The sequence below is a fragment of the Balaenoptera musculus genome, chromosome 11, assembly GCF_009873245.2.
Source record: "Balaenoptera musculus isolate JJ_BM4_2016_0621 chromosome 11, mBalMus1.pri.v3, whole genome shotgun sequence".
Lineage (NCBI taxonomy): Eukaryota > Metazoa > Chordata > Mammalia > Artiodactyla > Balaenopteridae > Balaenoptera > Balaenoptera musculus.
In genome coordinates, this window is record NC_045795.1 from 10,577,707 (window position 1) to 10,603,427 (window position 25,721).

A 25,721-nucleotide genomic window follows, 5' to 3' on the forward strand; every position below is an offset into this window, starting at 1 on the left:
CACTTTGGAAAATGACTCTTTGTGAAGATGAATGCCCATAATATGTCTGTAAAAGCTATAGATTCCCTTTCAGTGGAATCAACTCCATCCTCAAATACTTTACCAAAAATGCTGGTGAGACCATTGACATGGTAACGAAGAACTCAAGAGTTTTTAGCTGGTTTGACGCCCAGCTTCACCACTTAGAAGTTTTACCACCTTGGGCAGGGGATTCACCTCTCTAAGCCTCAGCTGGCGGTACTTTAGACTAAGAATAAAAATAGTATCTGCTAATTAGGCTTGTGTGAGGATTAAATGAGATAATATATCTAAGAGCCTAGCCCAGTATCTGGCAAATAGTAACATTAGAACAAGATTAACCTGAGAACAAAAAAGGAGAAAAAGGCAGCAGAGAAAGTGGCAAGGACAGTGAATATTTGACAAAGTGCTTTTGTTAAAAAGAACAGAATTGACTTGGTGGGAGAGTCATGTTGCTTTCAGAGGATTAATACAAGATGAAACTAAATGCTTCATGGTCGTTAGAATTATAGTACCTGAGAGGCCAGGGAAGGGGGTCCCCTTCATCAGTTTGGATTGATTTAAGCTAAAAATAAATGATGGAAATTTGAAATCAGGTATACTCAACATTCATACTTAGTGTTTGGTATAAGAAAAGGTGTGTGTGTGTGTGTGTGTGTAAGAGAAACATGAGAGATGGGTCAGGGTGGGAAGGGCAGAATTTATCAAGGACAGTGGCTGCTTTTCCACTGCCATCATTGAAGCCTCTCAAGGTATTTCAGAGGAGGTAGATGATCATCGACCATATCTATTCTTTGTCTCTGTTGCCAGGGAGAGCTTTGTTTTCAGAGCCCTGCTTTGTCTATGGAATTAGATCTACGGTTATAATAATTTCACCTTGGGATGTCCCAAGACACAAACACAGACATGAATATTAGCTCCACGTTCTCCCAAAAGAAGGCCTGTGGGTTTTGTTTTCATAGTAATTCTTAGCAGATTTCATCACAGAAAATACCGCACTCACAGAACCCAACAGAGCCTGATAATTTGCTGGGGTTGCAGGAGGAGAGATCGCACAGCAGCCTGTGGACGCAGAGAGTCCTTGAGACTCGTGTTCAACCCCACAGCACACTAAGATTGGGAGTCTCAGAATAATTCAGTCTGGTTCCCAGACTCTTTCCTCACTGGCAACTTTATTTGGCTGCATTACCTGGTAAATCGTTTAATACTCCATCTTTCCTATGTAAAATAGCCAAAGGCCTAAAAATCTTAGGATAGGAGCTATTTGCTTAATTCAACAACAATTGTCTCTCATAGTTTTTCAACTGATGTTTGAGACCCAGATTTGATCTAACTGGTGGGGAAGGTACAATTAATCAGTTCTTTGATCAGAGACTATTATTGCTATTTATTATCGTCTCAAGACCAGATGGGTTTCTTCTCTAATTTTCAACTTTAAATTGCATAAGAAATTAAAATTCTACCACCTGCCTTTTTGTAATATCTCTGTGTGTGGGTTGAATGGATGAAATTAAGCATAAGGTTATTTGCTGAGCATTCACTCTGGCACTCTGTGTAATACTCAAAAAAAGCAAGGTATGGTCCTTCCTTTCAAGGAGCTATAATCTAGTGGAAGGAGAAATGAGCTCAGAGCCATATGCACAGCTACGTGTTTTACTTAACATTAGGGAATTATTCAAAGATAGTGGGAACACAGAAAAAGGACTGGTAGTGTTCCCATTCATCTAGGAGCACTTTAGAAGGACTTACAGAACTAATTCCATTTGAACTTGGACTTGAGAGATAAGCAGGATTTTGAGTGCTAATAATGGTCAGGGGTGGTGGGAACGGCAGAGGCACAATCTCTAAGGTAAAAAGGTAGAGAGCACACTTGAACGGAGGATTGTATGAGAGTTTCTGTAGGCATAGGGCACCCACAGCCCAGACCAAGCAGGAAGGAGGCGATGATGGAAGACGGACAAGGTACTGTAGAGAATTTGCACAGCGGGGCAGTATGGAAAGATTCTGAGTTGCGGAGCCATAGAATTAGATCCATTTCTAGGACAATAACCAGGAAAATAAAGTGAAGGATGAAATGAAAGAGCTGGAGGAGACAGGAAGCAGGAAGGCCATCCAGGAGGCTGATGGAAGCCCAAAGAAGCAGAGCATCAATGGAAGAGAGAAGGAGGGATGAAAACAAGCTGGTTCTTACATGTTGTCTTCTCAATTTTCAGTCTTGGGTTTTCTTATGATCCTAGCTGATATCTCTCTCCCCTTATCTCCATATCTATCTCTCTATCTATCTACCTATCTATGTATTATCTATGTATCTGATTTTTTTTTTTTTTACTTAGTTCTCCTTTCCTCTCTTTAAATAATGGAATGGAAAGAAAGAAACAACCCCTTCCATCTTGACCTCTACATAACTTACGGAACTTAATAATCTTAGACCACAGGAAAGGTTCCCATGTGTGACAGATGTCCCAATAGCTAAGAGGGCTCTGAATAATTATAAGAGGACAGTCATAGATGTTACATGATTAAACCTGGTTTTATACATCCTTACTCCCAGTCCTGCCTCAACTTCCCTGTCCCAGCAGAATATTCCTTGTTTTCGCTGTAGATAATTTGATATCACATTTGATCAGCGATTGGCTGACTGAGGAAACATCTGTGCTCTTTTGGTTTAGTTTTTCTGTGTTTACAGTGATATAGCAAACGTTTGCATCTTTTTTGTTTGGTTTTGTTTTGTTTTGTTTTCAATATATTAAAAAGCAACATAGTACAAATGTTGTAGTTAATATTAAAAAGGATCCAAATTTTTCAAGGAATGAATTTTTATAAACAAGTTCTACAATGAAAGGGAAATGGCATATTGATACATAAAAGTTTTGTTAAACAAGATTTTAAAATTTTTAAATCAAAGTGTTTTAGACTAAATTCTTTCAAATGTTCAAACAAAAACAAAAAAAAAACCTGTACAATCTCCATAATAAAATGTGTCCTTGCACTTTGAAAATGTTAAAATTTTAGAAATTTGAGTGATAGAGGCAGCACTTAAGGGTTTTGTGAACCATTTTTTCCCAAAAAAGAATACTTTCAGTAGAACATTTTACTATTTTATCTGACTATGCATTTACATTTTTGTTCTTCCAGAAAAAGATTTACATTAACACTGTATTTTTACTGTAAAAAAATACATTTAGAGATATTTAACTTCCTGAGTGACTTCAGTCATACATCGAACATGATTTAATGAGCAAATTCTAAAATTTTATAATGAAATAGCATGTGCAGATGTATACTTGTATGCTCACTTACAGTAAAACTCAAGAGCATGTCACAGAACTTACACTTAAGTTCTCTAAGAAGTTAAATAATATGATTAATCCCCAAACTTGACCAAAAGGTTTTCTCAAATGTTAGTAAATTGAATTACTGAATTTACATTTTCTCATTTATTAACAAAATACTGAGTCATTTCAGACTATCAACTTGAATGTTTTCCATTATATACACCAAAAATCTAATTCCCTAACAAGAAATTTCTTGCAATACAAAAAGATAACAGATAATTAAAATATTTGCTTCATAATACAACTAATCCATAAAATACATCCCTTCCTCAATTGTCTAAAATGATTAGGAATTAGGGCACTTTCTTTATCATAAAACCCTTTCCTCTTCTTAAAACCCTGAGGTGAAAGGTTATTTATGTAATAAAACTAGAACCACAGTTCTTCTCATTTCTGTATTGGACTGCAATTACGTTTTAAAAATTTTATAAAGAAATGTGGCAACTTGTAAAGCTGCTCTATAGAGTTTTTTTAAGAAAACATTCCCAGAAACAACTTAACAAAAGAGCCTAGAATGACCCTATGAAAACATCCTTTTAACACTTGTTAGTGTCGAGATGAGTGCCATTTTCCATCGCTACCACTGTCTCTTCTGTTATCATAGTCATGGCTCCAGCCATCGTGATTTCTCTCTTCATAGAAGAAATCATCTCTGCTTCCTCTGTAATGATGGTTGGACCCGTGATCAGTGTAATGCTGTTCACGGCTATAATGTCTATCCACTATGTAGGGATGAGAATTCTGACTTTTCGCTGTGATAATGGTGTATCTTGGCGCCACTGGGAAGTTGAAGACTGGTTAAAAGCATGATTATGTGACTGAACTGATGGGGAAAATCCTGATTGATCCAGATGTGGAGAACCAAATTTCCCTCCATATGACATCTGTCTCAAAGCACTGTTCATCACTGCTCATCTCGGAAAATTTTCTGAAGAAGAAAAAGATCTTTGAATTATCGGCGTTGATGGAGTCGTGTTATTCCCTGTCCTTTCGTACCTGCTAGGAGATGTGGAAGTAGGGCTTGAGCTTCCAACGTGATGCTGGGGATATGACAAACTGACCTCCTGTGAGGCATGGCTACTTCCTGATCTAAACTGAATTTTGATGGGCCTTCCAAAAAGTTTGATTCCGTTAAGCAGATTCATGGCATAAGGAACAGATACTTCGCGTTTGAAATTCACAAACGCAAACTGCTTTGGTTTACCATCCTTATCTTTTGGAATTTTCACTTTTATTACTGGCCCAGCCTGTCGAGTGCCGGGACGGACCATCCCGCTTGCACCAGGAAAATGGGGATGGCCACAGGGCTGGGCCGGAAAACGAAAGGGAAAGCACGTTTGCATCTTTCATTGGTCCTGTGCCTTTATACTTTTGTCCAACTGATTACATGTTACCTAATTGCTCCTTAGTGATTTTTAAAAATAAAATCTTCCAGCAGTTGACTAACAGACCCTGCTAACCAAGCATTAAGATAAAACAAAAGATACCTTGAAGGAATCCTAATGGATTGTGTGTGGGTATCATGGGATGAGTATGAATATGTTTTAGAGAAAAGGAAAATGGTGCCTTATGACATTGTTTGTTGCCCCAGAGCTTGATGAATTACACTCGAGCCCCATTCTCTCCTTCAGAGACGAGGCATTTCACTTGCAGACACATCTTTTTTTTGATTCCACTTCTTTATTTCATTCTCCCCAAGGGATCTCAGGCAAGTGCACAGTTAGGCAACAAAGACTAGCAGGAAAACATCATCTAGGTGGGGTGTATTCGTTTCCATGGTTCCTGAGAAGTTAGAGTGAAGGAAGGAAGTGAAACTTGCGCACTGAAAGCAAATCTTCTATTCTTTCCTCCTTTCAATGCATAAACACGTACAGAATCCCTCTGGGCAAGGGAGACAGCTCACTTAGTGATTCATTTAGATTCTGCATGAGAAGGAGATATTGTTTTAGTTTTCATTATAAGAGGGGCCGTTTCTTCAAATTGACCATTTTTCCCCCTCACTCTTTTCCAAAGTAGCCTGTTTACAATCTACTCTTGTAGATTACAGTACTCAGTAGAGACAAGTAGGGAGACATTCAGACCTTGAAAAGCTTCAAGACATCCCACAGAGTTGGAATGCTTTTCTCAAAGGGAAAAAAATTCTGCAAATGTGTATGTACTTGCCTATGTGCCCGAAAGAGCCAGCTGGACAGACCATAAACGGCTCCCATTCAGGAACAACAAAAGCCCATGTCAGAAGTCAAGGGACAGGGGGCTGAGAACTAATAATAATTTTGCACTTACACAGCAGTTTTCATCTGAAGACCTCAGAGTGCTTTATAAACATTAATTAAATTGCCCCACAGCCCTGCGAGGTGGCTGTGTATCACTGTTTCCAATTTGCAGGGGGTGGAGGGAGGAGAAATGTGTGCCTGGAGTGAAGTTGGAACCAGGCCATGCTACAGTGCACGTGGATTGTGGACTCAGAAAAAGCAGTGGGACCTTTTCCTCTGTGAACTTAAGGCTATGGTCACGTCTCATGGTACCTGCTGGACCAAGAAGGAGATGGTCCGGCAACAGGGCTGTCCAGGGTGACCCCTCAGCAGGACCCACCTGCTGCATAAGGCAGCCACTTGCACTGGGCTTGCGGGGCTCTGGCACCATCTCCCCGACATACTCATTGCCGTTATTACAGACGCATCCCTTCAGTGGGACTCATGAGGGCAAGTCAGGCTCACCTGAGGTGCTGGCTCTGATTGCTTGGAGGTGTAGTCAGGACAGCTGCTTGGAGAAGGATCGTGATGGGTACTCAGCAGAAAATCCTGTGATTGATTATTATCTGCCTTGCATTTGGGAAAAAGTAGGTGTGGGTTGAATTGTGTTCCCTGAAAAGATATCTTTTTTTAACAAAACTAATTTTATTGAAGTATAGTTGATTTACAATGTTGTGTTAATTTCTACTGTACAGCAAAAGTGATTCAGTTATATATATATATGTTCTTTTTCATATTCTTTTCCATTATGGTTTATCACAGGATATTGAATATAGTTCCATGTGCTATACAGTAGGACCTTGTTGTTTATCCATCCTATATATACTAGTTTGCATCTGCTAATCCCAAACTCTCAGTCCTTCCCTCCCCCACCCCACCCCCTTGGCAACCACAAGTCTGTTCTCTATGTCTGTGAGTCTGTTTCTGTTTCATAGATATGTTCATTTGTGTCATATTTTAGATTCCACGTATAAGTGATATCATACGCTGTTTGTCTTTCTCTTTCTGACTCACTTCACTTAGTATGATAATCTCTAGGTCCATCCCTGTTGCTGCAAATGGCATTCTTTCATTCTCCCTGAAAAGATGTCTTGAAGTCCTAACCCCGGTACCCATACATGTAACTTCATTTGGAAATCAGGTCTTTGTAGATGTAACAAGTTAAGATGAGGTCATACTGGATTAGAGTGGGCCCTGACTCTGAAGGCTGTGTCCCTGAGACAAGGGAAATCTGGACGCAGCCACAGAAAAGCGTGGCGCATGAGGATGGAGGCGATGATTGGCGTGATGTGCCTACAAGCCAAATGACCAGGATTGCTGGCGACCACCAAAGCTAGAAGAGGCAAGGAAGGAGTCCTTCCTAGAGCCTTGGCAGGGAGCGCAGCCCTGCTGACACCTTGTTTTCGAACTTTGGGCCTCTAGAATTATGAGAGAATAAATTTCTGTTGTTTTAAGCCACCCGGTTTGAGGTGCTTTGTTACAATAGCCTTAGGAAATTAATACAATAGTCTAAATATTGGAAGTTGCAAATGCAGGATCATTAAAATGGTCGTTTATTTAAAGACACATCCCACCATTGTAATAAGCAAAGGAGAGTTTTCTGGAGAGATTGGGCTGTGATGCTGGAGACAAGGAGAGGGTGAGCACATCGTAATGATGGTGACAGTGACATCACTGTGGCCCTCTGACCTGGCACGCACCGATGGTTCTCAGCAACTTAGGTGTTTTGGCGTGTCAGTCCTGTTGGAACATGTTGAATTATAATTGTGGAAATTCATTTAACGCATCCCATTTCTTCATCCCTATAATGACATAGAAAGAAAAACAAGGAAGGCATCCAGAAGCCAGATCAAGGATAGCAAAAGGCAAAAATAACCTACAAATAAGAAAAAGGAAAAATAAGATCCAAACACCAGGAAAATTAATCTGACGCAGGTGAAGTTGCAGACATTTGGGGCAAGAGATCATCCGTTGTCTTCATCTTTAGTCTTGCCCTTTGCAGTCTCCCTTTGAAAAATACAAACAGTCCTGGGATGGGCAACACATAGAAAACAATACAATCATGTCAGGCTTTGGAGTCAGACAGATGTGAATGGAAATCCAGGCTCTGTCATTTACTATCTCTATGGTATTAGGGAAGTCACTTGACCTCTCAGTGCCTTAATTTACTCATCTGCTAAGTGGGTGTAATGATATTCTCATAGGTTTGTTGTCAGAATTAAATGAGTTAATATCTGTTTCAAAGCCTGCTCTGTAGTACGTACAGTATTATCAGTAGCATTTGCTTCTGCTCAATAAATAGCTTTCCTTCCCGTGGAGAGTGGATAAGGTGGGAAAGGCAAGCTGGAGAGGGGGCAGAGGGAGAGGCTGGGGGAGATGACCCAGTTGAAAGATCCTGCAAAACGGAGTCTGCCATTGGACTGTGGTTTGAGGAGAAGTTGCTTCCTTCTCCCTGTGGCCTCAGGGTGGCCCTGACCCCAAGATTCTCCTCTCCTCCTTGGCTAGGGTCCCCCAGAGCTGGGGGAGTGACAGAGTGCCCACAGTACACTGCCGTGGGCAATGGGGCTGCTTCCTTGTCTGCCTTTGCTCTCTGAGCAGGGCCCACATCCAGGGAACTGGAGCTGGGGAACCCCTGGAGGCGGCTCCAGCTGTCAGCGGAGTCCTTTCCTCAGGCTGGGAGCCAAGCAGTGCCAAGAAAGGAAGCAGAAGTTGTTCCTATCAGACTGGGCTGAGAAGTCAATAACCTCACCTTCTTTGATAGTGATCTTTGAGCCCCAGTTAAATGGGTCAACTCCTATTTACCCAAAAAGAAACAACCTTGCCAAACGGTTCATCATCATCTTTTTTTTTTTTTTAACAATTGTGAACAAGTTTTGAGTGTAACTTCTTATTTCCCCAGGCACCACACAACCAAAGGCATGAGTGACAGTCTTAATCAAAATATAAATATTTTAACGTTGAGTTCCCCCACCAAATATGGCTGGTAATAAACACAGACCCAGACCCTGTGGGTCCTGAGAGGCCCACCGTTGTGCTTGGCCACCATCATGTTTTCCTCTTGGGATGGCCATGCCGCTCTCACCCTGCCACCTGGTGGACTGGTTCTGCAACTGCATTTCCCATACCTGTGGCTTAGGTCTCAGGAGACTGTTGCTTTGTTGCTGTTCCTGCGGCCATTGGGCCCATGAACATGGGAAAGGCCTCTCTCGTCAATAAAATCTCCCTAAATAAGAAGCTAGCTAATTGCAGTTTCTTTCAGTTCCTAGAACTGGGGCACTTTCTACCTCCCAATGCTGCATTCAGAAATATCTTGCCCCCCTACCATTAGCCAAAACCCCTAGCCGGGCCCAGGCACTTGTCAAAGACTCTCTCCTTTGACCAAACTTTCATCAACCTCCTGGGAGCCCTCGACTGGATGAGGCATGACCTTGGGCTTCCTTCTCCGTCCTTGTAGAAACCAGTTTGAGCAAGAATCCTATAAAGTCAATTTAGTGAAAACTCCCCACCTTTGGTGTCTGACTACCCTTGATAGCACGCTGATATCAGCAAGAATTCTGCCGAGTCAGCCTCACAAGAATTCCCCTACCCACGATGTCTCTCCTTAGAGTTTTCCATGCACTGACCCTCACCCTGCTCCTTCACTACAAATCCCCACTGTCCTTGTGAGAGTCGGCGGTAAACCTGGTCTCTACCCCCTACCACAACCCCCCGCTGTAGTAGCCTTACCGTCGCTAGCAAGTGTCAGAAATCTTTTTTTTTTAATCTAAAATGTGATAATAAATGTTCTATTACACTAAAAAGCATCAATCACTCTAGCCAACATGAAAAATATGGCAAAGTTCATTGGAAGAAATCATTTTTTCTTTAACACATTTCAGCTGTCACTGCAGGAGGCACCCCTGTTCACCTGGGCATCCCAGGCTGGGGCAGACTTTTTTTTCCTCTTTGAGACTCTTAATCGCAGAAAGGCCCTGACCCATCAGATTTAAAGTCTCCCAATAATCTCTCCCAGGAGGACTACAGAGGTTGGCAGTCATATATCTTAGATTTGGGAGGGCATTCGTAATTTCAAATCACCTTTCTCACAGCCAACAAATAAGTCCTGAATTTTTGGTTTAAATAAAATTTTTCTGTGTTTTCTGCTTTGGCTCTAGGTCTCCCTCCTGATCACCCCAGCTGGTGTCAGCGTTACATGCCTCGGGCTCATACCGTCCCTTTCAAAGGTCCAGCCGTCTCCTTCAGCCTCAGAGCCTGCATCTCTGTCACAACCTTCCCCGCGACTCAGGATCACAGCCGACTGACTGGCTGTGGCCGTCTAGGCTTGCTTTCTCAGCTCCTCGGGACTAGACAGGAGCCCCGGAGAAGAGGAGAGGAAGAGATGTGCCTTTGTTCTCTCTCTCCTCCCTGCCTCCCTGCCTATAGCAACAGGCCGCTGGGCAGGTGATGCGCTGATCTGGTTATTGTTTCCTCCTGAAAATCCAACCCCATTATCCCTGATACCAAATCCTTGGTAAAGAGAGGGCCAGGCTGAGCCTCGAACATGAAGACAGGAAGTGAAGGTAGCCCTGAGATTCTGGGCGTAAGAAAGCACCAGTTAAGAGACGGAGAAAAAAGAGATCGTATGTGGCGCATCTCTGCTGGGAACGGGGACCGGACATGCGTGAGGAGCATGAGATCTGCGCCAGGCACTTTCCGTCCATTAGCTTTTCCCACGTTATAGATTAGATAACTGAACCTCAGAGAGGTTAAATAATGTCCCCAGATGCCGTAGCTCAGGAGTGGAGCCAGGATTCGGACTTGGGTCTGCAGATTTATTTGACTTCTACGCTCCAGCTCTTTCCACCAAACCCTATTCCTCCCATGGGGGGAAATGTGTACGCTCCTGGGGACAGGGATGCAGTCCCCCCACGTCTTCTATAGGAGAAGCCTGGCTGCCTTCGGTCAACCACCCCTCTGTGCCTTGGATCTTGTTACCATTCATGCCGTTTCTAATAACATATTCATAATAATCTCTGAGGTGACAGAAATAGCCCCAGTCCACCGACATCTGGAAGGGCTCAGGGCTGCCATGACCACTGGCACAGGCTCCAGGCTCAGCCGGTACCTGCTGTGGACCTCGGATGCCTGGAATCAGATCCCCAGGCTGGGCAAGGTACGAGCAAAATGGCAACCAGGCCTGGGAGGGCTCCCTGAGATGCAGCCATGAGCTATGGCCCTTCGGTAAGGCCAATCTGTGCAGCAAGCCCCTGGGGAGTAGATAACCCAGCCTGACAAGTGACCTTGACAGAATTACAGCAGTAATATTTTCAGTTGGTTGAGCTAGTCTTGGCCAATTTCTCTAGAGCATTAGGTGCAAACCTAAGTCTGCTGCTCCACATTGCACATGTTTGCGTCAGCCTCTCCCCCTCTGCCTTTTAACGTATTTATCCTGTGGCTTGTACAAGCCACGTCTTTCTCTTCCCCAGTGAGAGTGAGAGTCTCCAGGCTTCCTTGCCCGCCGCTGGATGTGCAGCGAAGCAGTGAGGACAAGAATCTAGTTCCAAGCCCATCAAGCCGGGCTAGCATTGGGTGACCTCCTGCACCAGCCAGCCTGTCTTTCGGGGTTTGAAATGGATTTTCCTCCTTTCTGTGTGTGAGCACAACCCGAGGTACAGCTCTGTTACCAACGCCCATCTCAGGTGTGCATTTACAGGTGAGCAGTGATACTCTTAAAAAGATAAATGGGAAAAGTTATTTAAGAATGCCCTCTGTCACCTCTGCAGATGAACAGGATGTCTGCTTACATTTCCAAAGAGTAGCTTTTAATTTCTCCAGGCCTTTGTGTGTGTGTGTGTGTGTGTGTGTGTGTGTGTACAGGGCTGGGGGTGAGAGGTTTCTGAAGCTGTGAGGGAAAGTGTGTAAAACTCCAAATTCTTGTCCACATGGCCAGCCTGAGATCAAGGCATGCAAGGTGCTTGCCTCTGGTGCAAGATTTAAGGAGGTGACCAAAAAGTCAGTACTCAAAATGTGTAAATGTCATACATTTTTAAAAATCAAAATTAATGCAAAAAATCCACTGTGAGCAACATATCAAAATTTTAAATAAACAAATAGTTGACATTACTGGTTTTTCCCTTTGTTTCAGATTCCAATATGACTTGATGTGGCACTTCTTTAAAAACTTTTGATGTGGTGTTCATCATGGATTTTTTAACATTAATTTTAATTTTTTAACTATTGCATGAAGATATTATTTATCTTGATTACTGAGTTTTTCCTGGTGTCCCTCTAAGTTTTGCAAGCCAGGGGAATTGCCTCTCCCTGGTCTCAGCCCCCTTCAGACATGGCCTGAATCAGAGGCAGGGCTGTTTTTGAGAATAGCTGAAGATACTAGCTGACATTTATATTCAGCCTCCAAATTGAAAATGAGTTGTTGAACTCTTCCTCTAGATGGTAACTGTTTGAGCCCAGAATGGCATTTGGATTTTGTCATTGCCTTGGTCACAGCTAACGTCATCCTGAGTGCCAAGCAGGAGTAAAGGAGGATTGGCTCTCTTGGGGGTAGTATCAATTCTGTATATACCATGGATGCTCCAAGAACTGTCCAGGCCACAGGAGGATACAACGAGGCTCTTGGTGGAGGCTCAAGTTTAATTTTTATGCCCAGTCCTTGCTGATGATATTTGTAGAGGAACCTCAACCTACTCTCCCAGGCTGCCCAGTTTATTGCTCAGCTGGGCACTCAGAGCCCTTCTCCCTGCCCCCCCGCCCCCGACATCATCATCCCTGGTGTCCCCAGTAGCCACAGGCTGCGTGGGTATCACTTCAGTAGCTGCCTTTTAAACATACGGTCCGGTGCTTCTGGAAAAGCTCACTATTTCATAATTGTAAAATTGACCTCTATTCCACAGCTCTACTACACACTGGTGTATTTCCTGGCAAATCCATCTAACCCAAAATTAAATGACATTTCCTGGCAAGAGATGGGCCAGTCGTTGAAAATATCATAGCAACAGCTCTGCTCAACTTGCAATATTCCTTTACATTCAATATCTCAGGTCTTTCCTGGGTCTATTAACTGGCAAGTTTAAGGGGCAACATTGTGGGCTTGGAGTCTTGCCATTTGGAATAAGAGGCCAGTGAGAGGCTGCCTGACTCTGGTTTTCAGTTTTACTTTTTCCAGTGTATTCTTTCCCATCTCAAACCTGCCCCTCCTGCTCCTGTATGCTTTCTTTCAGGAGTCGACGTCAGAGCCTATTCCCAAGCACACAGGCCCAATTTTACCTCCTTAACCATTTAGATCCCATCCTGCTGCCAGAAGGATCCTGTTAGAATGTTGATGTGATCATGTCATTTTACTGTTTAGAACCCTCTGCAACAACTCCTCCTAGCCTGGAAGGTAAGGTTCAAGGTTCCTATTTTGGCTCTGCCCACCTCACTGGGCTCATGGCTCACTGTTCTTCCCACCCGAACACTTGCAACCCTGGCTCAACCCCTGGGCCTTTGCACATATCCTTCCCTCTTGTCACACTCCAGCTTCCTGTCTTAGGGTAACTGTAAGGCTGCCAACCTTCTTGGAATGAGAGGCCAGGTGGCGGTGGGGTCTTAGGGTCCTACATATGGACCTTCACTTATTGCCCTGATGTCAGTAGGGTACCACCCCCCTGTCCTCCGACATACCTGATGGTCTTGATTCTAGAGCCTCTCATGTACATTTCACTCCCACATAAGACCCCTGTACATCCTAGTGGTTGGGGATGGGGACCAATTGCCTGGCTGGACTAGCTAATGAAGTAGCCTGGGACATCTTGCCTCTTTCACTACTGGAAACAATCAGTCCTCTTGTTTTCACTTTCCTGCCTTCCTCCCATCTTCAGTGACACTCAGAGCCTCCACTGCCTGAATCTTTCTAGAGTTCTAGAGAGCAGATCATTATTTATCGTTGATATCCCTTTTCAGAGGCACCTAAGATACGGCTTTCTCAGACTGGCTAACATCCTTGGTCTGACTTCATTTTACTTATCTGTAAAATGATAAAAATGCTATCTCACTTTCAATTCCATTAAAGGAGTTGAATGAGCTAATCTCTCAGGTGACTTCTAAGACAGGACTATCTTATGATTAGTCAAGGAATTTAGATTTGTGGGCATGTTGGATTTCTCTTTCTTTCCTAGTTGACTGTGGTTGGAGGGAAATCAGACACATCGGCTCCAGGAGAATCTGGCAAATTAACGTACATTTGTTTTTAAGTTAAAGCTTGTGCAGTATCTTTTTTTTTTTTTTTTAATGATTCCCCATCTTAGTAGAGTTTTTGATTAACTGACAGACAATGATACTTTGGATAGTACGTTGGATAAGAGAGCTTGTGAAAGGAAGCAACCAGGGTTTCATGCTGAGGAGGAGCTGAAGGACCTAGAGAGGCGTGAGTGACATCACCCCAGGCGGAGGGAGTAACCTGTATCCCCTCTGTGACTTGGCGGGTGACGGTGTAAGGTTCAGGAATAGATGTTATTGGACCAATTAGACAGAGCCCTTAAAAAAGACCTAGTTTTCATTATGCTTTCCAAGAGTGGGCCGTGATTTTGATTTAAGTACCCACAAGCCACAGAAGTCTGAGATGCATTACGACTCAACGTATGTAACTGTTGCAGGGTGTGCAGGGGATGGCCCTGGACTGCTGCCCTGGGAGTCACGTGCGGTCACTGCTGGCAACAGCCTGTCACCCGGGCACTGCTTTCCTGGCAAGCGCGGACCAGGGTGTAGGGCTGCGATGACTTTGGAAGGGAGAAGGAGCAGATGTGCCCCTCCGCTGACTCCTCGGCCTGCCTTGGGACTCATCTGCACGTTGCATGGGGGCTCTGATACCCCAAGGCGTATGGTTGCCTTTGGTTAATTGTTATGACCACGTGTAGGAAGAATTCTGGGTGCAATTGCCAAGTCTTTCATTAGGGCCAGAAATGGAAAAATCTTTCAAACAGAAAATGAAGTTTGGTTTGGCATTCTGATAGATCGTTAGCTAGCCTGAAAATGTACACTTGGCTTTGCTGGTAGGCTGGAGGAAAGGAATAGTAACTTTGCAGGGTTTAGACATGCTGCCCGTGGAGACCAGCCTCCTGTCCCATGGGCCCCACAGAGCCCTGGGTCTGGCTCTGCTTCAGACCAGACGCTCATGCCCTATCTCCTTACCATTGGGGGGACGGTGGGTACTCCCCAGAGTCTCATTTACCTGGCATGGGCATTTGGCTGTTACACTTGGTCTTTTCCATCTTGGTGCTCCCTGCGGCTGCGCTGGCTCTGTCTAAGTGCTCCCCCCAACATGACTTGGCCTCACTTCTGCCTCCTGCCCCCCCTGCACGGTCTACACCGGGAAGTTCAGAGTGGACACTGCTGTCATTTCTTCTTATGTCTAAGTCCCTTCTTGACAAGCTGGTGACCCTGGAGGATTTTGTCTGGTTTTGTTTTGTTTTTTTGGTTACATGGCTCCCACATGCATAGTTTACCCAACTTCTGACATGACTAGATTTCATCCCATGTGGAAAGAAATGTAGCAATCTTTGGACTTTCACAGCTGGGTTTGGAAGCAAGTTGATATCACTGATGACGTGTGGTTTACACAGATTTATGTGACAAGCTTGTCTGGCCAGCCATACCATAGAGGCCACAAACCCCGGTCCTTTCCAAACTGTAACCAAAACTTATCTGTATCTCAAAGTGTCATAGACTCGAATGAGGGCTGATGCCAGAATGAGTTACGAGTTGACTCTACGTGAGGGGAGAAGAGGAGGGGAGCAGGGAAGGGCAGAGGGTGAGATATGGGGGCCTGGTGGATAGAGGAGGTGCGGGCTCACAGCTTGAGTGATGAAAAGGGGGGATTCTAAGGAAACAAAATAGACTATTCAAAAATTGATCTCTGGGACTTCATGTTGGCATAGCTCATAGGGGAAGTGGGAAAGGACAGGGGCTGGATGTGCCTTTAGGGTCCTTCTCTGGAGGCTGAACGCTGACGGTGCTCGTCACCTACTTTAAGACTTGACTCTGAGCCTCAGTTCCTGCTGTTGTTGACACCATGAAGACTAAATGGTCAACCGTCACGGATGCGCACTGGAACTTTTAAGAGTCTGTTTCAAAGTATGGAGTAGAGCAGAACTGTCCAGGGGTCACTGAGTTCCCCGCGGTAACTGGAGGCCAGATGTTAGAACCGGGCCAGTGCAGGAGGAAGGGGGTCATTTGCCTGTGGACCAGTGTGAATAGAGCCTGGGTGAGTAATATAAGAGAAAATACTTTAGGAAGAAATCCAAATCAAAGCCAAGCAGGCCATCCTCAGGGGGAGGGTATGTTGTATTTACTGTACCTTTCAAACTGTGGCCTCAGAAACCCATAGAAAGTACACCACCAAGAGTAAGCCTTAATTAAACTGCGGACTTTGGGTACTTATGATGTGTCGATGGAGGTTCGTGGGTTGTAACCAATGGACCACTCTGGTGGGCGATGTTGGTAATAGGGGCTGTGTACATGCAGGTTTATGGGAAATATCTGTACCTTCCCTCAATTTTGCTGAGAGTCTTAAAGTGTTCTAAAGAGGTAAAGTCTTAATACAAATTTAAAGTAAAAATATGTCCTAGGAAGCAGACCCTAGATGTTGATCCCATCTGACCAATAAAGAACAGACCGCCACACTTGGACCTGGGCATTTAAACCTTTATTAATACAAAGCATTTCTTTCTTTCTTTCTTTTCTTTCTTTTAAAAGAATCAATTTATACGGTGGCTCAGATTGGTTTGAGATTATTTGAAGCTGTATGTGAACATGTAGTAAGGCCCCTTCTTCCAGATGTTGTAGTTGTGTGTTTGATTTTAATAATTCTAAATACAATATTTTATGTTCAGTCCTACCATATCGAATTGTCTTTGATTCGGCCTATTTTTCCAGCTTGCCAAGATCTTTTTGAGACTGAGGTCTGTTTCCCAATATGTTATATGTTATCCTCAGCTTTCTGGAATTTGATATTAATGTTTGCTATGCTTTTACTGACAAAAAGTGTTGAAAGATAAGGTGAGGAACAATTTCTGTAGAATTCTGTTAGTGATCTCTTTCCAGCTTAATATATCAATCCATTAATCCAATCTTTCTGGGTAATTTTAATCAGTTGGCTATTGATCATCTAAGTCAATATGCCAGATACAGAGTCTATTCCCCTTTAACGGCTAGTGGTCATCCTGCCCGGACCATGCCCTTAACATCCTTCCCGTCTAGACCACATCCCTTCTGAGGAAAACTCCTTTACTTAACCTCCTACCTAGGCAGCCTTGCTTTCTATCCTGTGGTCATTGCCCCTTGCTGGCTCATCCTGACTCAAGAGCAGCAATCCTGTCACCTTTGGCCTCATGCAAAAAGCTGGACCAATCATATTCTCTAATTGTAAAATCTGAACTAAGGAAAATGAAAGGAATTTTTTACTTTCAATAAATCTAGCAGTGAAAAAAAATAGCCTGAGGTTGCGTTGGGGCTGAGGAAAGCCAAAACTTGCCTCTCTCTGGAGAGAGAGGTGATGACAAGCTTTGGAAGCTTCTTTTGTATCTTAGATCATTCTGAGAACTTTAGGAAAGCTATGGACTCTCTCCTCTGAGAAATATATAAATTAACGTATATACAGCATTTTGCTTACAGTTTCAAGATGTTTATAGACCTTTTCAATCTTGGACTAGTTAATCCTAGAAAAAAAGGTAATAAATCTGGTAGGTATTGAGGCATTGAAGAGGATGTGCAGAAAAAAATCGGGGTGGAGAGAGACAGAAAACCCCAGACCTGCCTCATTTCCTGAGGTCTCCAGGTCTGATTTCCAGTCGACCTGACCTTTCCAATAAACTCCAATTTTCTTGCGATTCATTGAGTGAGTCTCTGTTTCTGCAACTAAAAGTGCTTCACTTAAACAGTCAGGTCATCATCCTCCCAGTCACGCAAGCTATAAACCCTAGAGTCGCATCTCTAACTCCAGACATCCCTTCCCAAGGGCTTCATGCCTCACCTTTCTTACTGTGCTGATACCCCAGGCCCAATCCAGCCCTCCTCTCTCACTTGTTTCCTAATGTTTTCTATGCCTCCAGCCCAGATTGCTCCCCAAACTGTATACTCAGGTATCCGATCACCTACTGGACATCATTACTTGGTTGTCCCATAGATATTGCAAATGCAATAGGTTCAAAACCCAACTCATAGTTTTCTTACCACTGAAAAGACACAGAAAACAAAAATAAAAACAAGGCATACAAAGTTCCTCTTTTTTCTATTTTTGGTCAACAACATCCATTCGAAGAAGCCTGAGAAACATCTCTGATACCCTTCTCTCTCCTGGCCTCAATCGCGTCAACCACTGTATCTTGCTGATTCTGTCCTCTGAAGAGTTCTCACACCTGTGTGTTTCTGTCACCCTACCACCATGATCCTTATCCTGCCATCCTCATCCATCACCTGGAGGGGGTTTGTTGTAAAATAAAACTCTAATCTGTCTCCCAGTTTCTAATCTTTATTATTTATTTATTTATTTATTTATTTTTATTTATTTATGGCTGTGTTGGGTCTTCGTTTCTGTGCGAGGGCTTTCTCTAGTTGCGTCAAGCGGAAGCCACTCTTCATCGCGGTGCGCGGGCCTCTCACCGTCGCGGCCTCTCTTATTGTGGAGCACAGGCTCCAGACGCGCAGGCTCAGTAGTTGTGGCTCATGGGCCCAGTTGCTCTGCGGCATGTGGGATCTTCCCAGACCAGGGCTCGAACCTGTGTCCCCTGCATTGGCAGGCAGATTCTCAACCACTGCGCCACCAGGGAAGCCCCCTGTTTCTAATCTTGACCACTCCAACCTGTCTTCCAGCTGCAGCCACGAGATCTAAGATACGATTCTAAGACACTCCCACCTAAAGCTCTTCAATGGTTCTGCATGATCTCCGAGATAAATTTCACATGCCCTACTGGACCGAGGAGCCTCCACGTTGTCTCCTGCTTCTTGTCCTTCTAGCCTCATCCCTTACGCCTCCCTGCACCTCACTTCGTGCTCCAGCCAACTGACCTCCATACACTTCCAGCCCAGACCATCCCATTTCCTGTCCCCAGACTCTGCTGGGGATGCCCTTCTCTAGCTGAAGATTTTTCATAGGCTCCTCTTTGGCTAAATTCCTTCTGGAGGTCTGAAAAAATATATATACAAATTACACCAAATTATGAACACTTTCATAAAGAAATTGAGAAGAATTGTACATCATACACTCCATGGCCAAACATCATTAAATTCCACTTAAAGATCTCTAACACACTGAACACAGCCAGTGCTTACTATCTAAGGCCCCCCGTGTTCCTGCTTTGATAGTCTCTTCGCAGCTCCTTTCTGCCACCTGCAGCCTCTCCAGCCACGCTCACTTCAGCTTTCTCTCCTCTTATATTTGTACTCATTCACCCTAGTTCCCTTTTTTCAAAATGGAGACCAATATGGTTCTCATTTAGATTTTCCAAGGAGCGCCCTTCAGCTTAGCACTCCATCAGCAGATGCGGTATTGTTCTAGGAACTGGCCTTCATTGGAAAGCAGGGTGTCTGAAATATGTGAATTTTAACTAATATGTGAATTTTAAAGGACATATAAATTTTTGAATAACATTTTTTTTCTGGTTACAAAAGTAATTTCTGTTCATTGAGGAAATATTAGAAATAACAAAGGAATATAAAGAGGCCCATAACAACTATCACACAGCTAACTGCACAGATGTAACATACTTTTTTCTCTCTCTTTCTCCCTGGTTTGGCTAGGACCCCCACCAGAAACCAGAAAGAATCTCTCCTAGGACCTCTTGCAAGGCTGAAATCAAGCCTATGTTGCAAAAAGAAATTCTGAAGAAAGTTGACTTTTTCTTTTCTTTTAATGGAAACAAGCTGCTGTAACCTGGAAACCCATAGGTATTCACTGTCTTTAAAAAAAATGATTGATTGAGTTAATATTTGAATAAGCAGTTCATTCACATGATTCAGAATTCTAGGACTATAAAGACTTAGTGTGGTTTTTAAATATGTCTGCAAATTCTTTGCCATTTCTCCTGTCAAAAGATAGAGTCAAATTCCTCTCCCTTTGAATATAAACTGGCCTTAGTGACCCAACTCCTTGGATATCCATCCAGAGATTTTTGTGTACTTGAAAAAATATATAAATATATATTCTTTCCCCTCATTTTTATACATTGTCTCATACTTTGACTTTTTTCACCTATCAGTACATTTTGGAGATCTTTTATTCTTTTTTACTGTTGAATAATATTGCCTTGTCTGGGTCCCTTTTTAATGGACATTTCAGTAGTTTCCTATCTTTTGCTCTTAACAATGTTGCAACAAATAATCTTGTACATGTATTACTTTGCATATATGTGGGTAAAACTGTAGGATAAAGGCCTGGAAATGGGTCAAAATGTAGGCACAGTTGTAATTTTAATAGATATTGCCATGTTGACCTTCAGAGCCTTCCAATTTATTCCCACTCCAGTGATAAATTTTTTCCCTTTATTTCAAACTTCACCAACCCAGTATGTTATTGGACTTTTGGATCTTTGCCAATCTGAGTGGCAAAAAAAATAGTATCTCAGTGCAGTTTTAATTTATATTTTTAAAATGAGTGATGTTGAACATATTTTGTATTTTTAAGAGCCTTTTTATATTTACTCTTCTATTCTTTATCTACTTTTCTATCCTTTGTCCATTTAAAAACATTTTTTTTCATTTGCCCATTTTTGAATGAATTGATGATCTTTTAAGACATTAATTTGAACATACATATTAGGGAAACTAAGCCTTTGTCCGTAATGTATGAAGTCAATTTTTTCCTGATTTATTGTTTGTCTTATTGACTTTGTTTGTACTATTTATTGCATGGAGAACTTGTATTTTATTTTTCCATGGTAGAATTTATTGTCTTTTTTTATGGCTTCTGAATCTTATTTCACAGTTGGAAAAGTCTTTCCCATTCTAAAGTTACTAAATAATTTCCTTATGCTTTCTTCTACTACTTTAGGGTTTTAATCTTTTACATTTGAAATTTATCCAGGTGTAGGGCGTAAAGTATGGATCCAACTTTATTTTTTTTTCAAGATGGCTTCTGTGTTGATCCAACACCACTGATCAAATGACCCACTTTCTCCTCACTCATTTGAGATGTCATCCATAGGCGTGTTTCTGTTTATTTCTAGACTCCCTATTTTGTTCCATTGATTTGTCTGTCTATTCTGACGCAGTATCATATTTTTCAGTTGCTGATGTTTTAGAATATGTTCTAATATCTACTATACATATTCCTTATTCATTGCTCTTTTTATTTATAGGTTTCCAGATAAATCTTGTTTATTTGCCCATATGACATTTTGAATCACTGTGTCTGCATTTTTAGGAATGTATATCTAAAGTGAATGGCTACCAATACCCTTAAAACTTTGATGATATGGCCACTTTTTCTTAAGGCTCTTATCTCTTTCACACTCAATCTTGACTTGTTCTCTTTTGGTCAGGGACACAATTCTAAGGGACACAACTTCCACTACCTTCTGAAAAATGAAATTATTAGCAAGGTAAGTCAAAGAAGCCATGCATCTGGTGTACTCAGTCTTTAGCACATGTCTGGAGAGGTTAAATCCGTCACTCATAGGGGCATCTTAGGAAATCATCAGTAATATCCTCCATCAGGCAAGGCAGCCTGTAGCATACGCCCAGAGTCTCCACTCACACACTTAATCTTTTCCCTCCATATGCGTGGATTTCTGTACCCATTTATTCATCAGCTGTTTTGGGAGAACACACTATGTGCCAGGCACCATTTTAGATAATGGTAACGCGATAGTGTACAAAACATATGAAATGTTTATCGTGCCTCCTTTTGAAGCTCCAGATTTGCCTTCTATGGAAAGAGGCTATACCTGATATATTCAGTGGATTAAACTTTTTCCATTCATTCATTTCAATTTTTGCTTCTTCAGTAATACACCTGGAGTAAGTATTTTGTACTAGACACTGTGCTAGGAGCTGGGGGCATTTCTTCCTCGTGTCATGTGTTTTCCATTCACGAGCTTCTTAACATTCTTTTTGATTCTATCTTCTTAGAGTTATTTTTCCTCCTGATGCTTTCTGCTGTCATTCTGGTCAGTACAGGAACTCTTCATCCTTTCTAGTTGGAAAGAATTTAGGAGGCTGTTCCCCAAACCCTTTTCTCCCTAGCAAAAAAAAAAGTTTATGTTTATATCATACCCAATCCACAGGAAGACAGCCGTGAGTGAACCTTGCAAGTCCCTAAAAGAGCTCAGTCCTCAAGATATCCTACTCCCTGGGTGGGGGGCTGGGCTGAACCATAACTTCTAGTGGATTCCTTCTGGCCCCTTGCTCTGTGATCCGCTCTAGTATTGGGATTGTTTGCCATATTTGTTCATCAGGTCACGTCTGGTCTTGAGGAATTATTGGAAACCTCTGTTTAGAAGCCGCTATGCATCTGCCTCACACCAAACCCAGTTCCACGGCTAGGTTATTATGTATTTTCTTGATATGCAAATTGTCCAAAGTCATTCTTATTTACTTAAAAAAAAAAATCCCTCACTCTGTTGATGGCAATATGGCCAAGTATTCCACTCGGTTCACAGTGCTGCTTTCTGAGGATGATGACTCTAGGATTGCTGAATTTCTTTAACTGTCAGAATTGATTAAAAGCCTCCTTGTCAGACTAGACTAACAACCATTGTTGGAGAAACTTTAATTTGTCTGATCACGTAGCTCTTGTCTACCTAGTCCCGACTCTTGTTCCACAGGTTCACATCTTAGGTCCTGCAGAAGTTTTGGGGATTGAGGATGAGTTGGGCTGTTGGCTTTTATGGACAGCAGAGTTAATTTAATTCTACAGTGGGACTCCAGGAATTCTGCCCCTGTGGTTAGGAAGTGTCTCAGCATCCAGGCCCACAGAGACCCAACATCAACAAAAACCAATCTCGTGGTTCAGAAACATAAAACTGAGCAGCGTAGGATACCAGCGTGCACCTTGTCTACTTTTTGTTTTTTTTTTTAAATTTGATCCATCCCAAAAGTGCAGCCCTTGTGAGGGAAGACACAGTTATGAAAGGCACTGGCCAAGGTTTGAACTGCTTCAGTCAAACCTTTGGTGTGCTCATAAAATTGGACGCAGCTCTGAGATAGAAGAATTCCGCTTTCTTCAAAGAGAATGCCCAGTGTTCCTGCTCTATTTGCAGGAGCAGCTTTCTGACCGAGACCCCAGATCTAGACCGGAAATGGTGCTGTTGCTTCTTGCCTGAAGTGTCTACACGTGGAAAGAAGTGACTTCTCAAAGGCAAGTTTAAAACATCAAGCCAGGGTCTCTGGAAGGAATCTGTCTCTCAAGGCCTCCATGGGGAAGGGTGGGTGAATTCATGAAGGAGAGGAAGGAGGTTTCTGTGCTGGAGGCGAGAACTAGATGCAAAGACCGTTGTGTGAGGGAGGGAAGGAGAGAGGCCTGAAGCTTGGAAAAAGAAAGACGGAAAATTCTAGAGAGAAGAGGAGAGAGAACTGTTAGGAGCTGTGATCAATCAAGGAAATAGGGAGGCAAAAAACCAAAACCAAAACCAGAACAAAAACATGAAACAGTAAAAAGGAGCAGAAGCTGCCTTTTCTGGGGTCCCTTGCAGTGTCAGTCTTTGCCATGAGTAATTATACCGTTGGCAGGGACGAGCTGATTCTAAGGAGTGCCACTATTGATTGATTGACTGGTTACTTATATTTTCTTGAACATCTGAATTTTCAAAATTCTCTTCCACTGTGGGCCTAAGTGCCCTGAGATGCAGAAAACAAGGTGGAGGCCTTCTAGTTTCTGATTCATTTTAAAGAACTTAAAAGCTTCTAACTCAAGGCCTTGAAAATGCCAGGTGCCTCTTCATTAACTGTATTCCAGATAAATTAACTAAGAACGTGATGTCATTTCTGGTGATGATGAAAATGGAAACAACCTTGCACTTCCTGCAATAATATAGCCTGGTTTAATGCTCACTGTTGGTGTTTCTCACAGATATTAATTGACTTGGGCAGAATAGACTGTAGTATCTTAAAACAGTCTGTGGACTTGAAAATAATTGTCTTTGGATCTATGCACATAAATGAACATAATTTCAATGGTTGCTATTGGACCTGGACCCCTGTTGAGCCCCTAAATTAACAGTGGACACTCCCTTCCGGGACAACCTAACAGGAGAGTTGAGTTTGAGTTGAGATTCTACAGCTTGCAGAGAAAAGCATTTTTACTTGTGTTATGGACTGAATTGGGTCCCTCCTCAAATTCATGTGTTGAAACCCTAACCCCCAGTATGGCTATGTTTGGAGATAGGGCCTTTAAGAGGGTAATTAAAGGTAATTAAATGAGGTCATAAGAGTGGCTCCCTGATCCAATACGACTGGTGCCCTTATAAAAAGAGGAAAAGGGCTTCCCTGGTGGCGCAGTGGTTGAGAATCTGCCTGCCGGTGCGGGGGACACAGGTTCGAGCCTGGTCTGGGAGGATCTCACATGCCACGGAGCAACTAGGCCCGTGAGACACAACTACTGAGCCTGCGCGTCTGGAGCGTGTGCTCCACAACAGGAGAGGCCGCAATAGTGGGAGGCCTGCACACCGCGATGGAGAGTGGCCCCCGCTTGCCGCAACTGGAGAAAGCCCTCGCACAGAAACGAAGACCTAACACAGCCATAAATAAAAATAAATAAATAAATAAATAAATAAATAGATAAATAAAAAGAGGAAAAGGCCCCAGGGATGCTGTGCACAGAAAAAAGACCATGTGAGGACACAGCAAGAAAGTCGTTGTCTATAAGCCAAGGAGACAGGCCTCAGGAGAAACCAACCCTGTCAGCACTTTGGACTTGGACTTCGAGCCTCCAGAACTGTGAGAAAATAAATTCCTATTGTTTAAGGCACCTAGTCTGTGGTATTTTGTTATGGCAGCTCTAGCAAATTAATAAACTGGTAACCTCACCTTTATGGTTTTTCTGCTTTCATTGGAGCCACAAGGGCTTGAGCTCCATTTAGGTTATGGCATTAGAGCTTTAGCATATTAATAAACTGAAAAAAATGACGCAGGGGAGAAACCAGAGCTTGATCCTTGGCTAAAGTCCTGACACACAGTAGGTGCTTAATAAATGCTTCTAGAATAAATGGAGAATACGCCAGTAGGAATGGCTTTTCATAAAGTGTGACTCTGAAGTGTCTAAAGGAGTGACCACATGCCTTGACCCAAAGAATAATGACAAGACTCAGAGGGTCCAGCTGAAAAAACATCCATCGAGGGCAAGACTAAGAGGCCACAGCAAGGAAGGATCTGGAGTAGGGAGTGGACCCTAAGGAAGGAGCAGAGTTGTCTCAGAGGTAATGACAAAAATTGGCAGAAAACTTCAGAGGTTCTTTGCCATGAGTGGATGAGCTGGTTAGGGCCCAGAAAAAAAAAAAAGAAAGAAAGAAAGGAGCCTGAGGCCGAAGAATCCCAGCGGCTGATCTACACAGGACTCCAGAGTTAAAAATCATTGTCATTGTGAAACTACAGACTTGATGCGAGGGGAGTTGGGTGTGACCTGGGGAAGCAAGAGTTACACCCACCTCAGTCACAGAGACGCTTCAACTTTGTCTGTGCAAGACTCTACGAAAAATTACCACTCTGTGTCCCTTCCCCACGGCCTCCTATTTTCCACGCTCATCTCTGGCAGTGATGTTAATAGACAGCGAGAGGGTCAGCCAAAGGCTGCAAGGGAAACCTGGAGCCTGGATAATCTAGGGTGGGCAAAACACTGGCGAAGACACTGTTTTCTATGGCATCATAGCCATTCCACTCCTGGATCCCAGAGCAGAAAAAAACCCTTAGCCTCATAAGTAGGGGAAGTCTTTAGTTACCAGCGCTGTCTCTTTTCCTCATGCTTTCTCTGGCCTACCTTAATTTCATGTAAGATGCCAGCCCAGGATACACACTTCATCTTTATATAAAACACAACTTATCTTTATACTTTAAAGAGTTCTCCACCATGCATTCCTACGCCTCCACCTTCTCTTCTCGCTCAAATGCCCTCTTTTTGTCATTAGGTCTGGACCGCCACACACAACCTTCAGGG

The 25,721-nt window shown here is 43.0% G+C and overlaps 1 long non-coding RNA gene and 1 pseudogene across 1 annotated transcript; one reads left to right on the plus strand and one right to left on the minus strand.

Annotated features, from left to right (window-relative positions):
- Positions 1 to 3,899: 3,899 nt before the first annotated feature.
- LOC118903490 lies at positions 3,900 to 4,624 on the minus strand (annotated as a pseudogene).
- Positions 4,625 to 11,104: 6,480 nt separating this feature from the next.
- Positions 11,105 to 22,915, plus strand: LOC118903141. The gene is made up of 3 exons (XR_005021728.1): positions 11,105 to 11,297; positions 12,823 to 12,983; positions 22,834 to 22,915. It is a non-coding gene; the product is annotated as an uncharacterized LOC118903141 (long non-coding RNA).
- Positions 22,916 to 25,721: the final 2,806 nt, after the last annotated feature.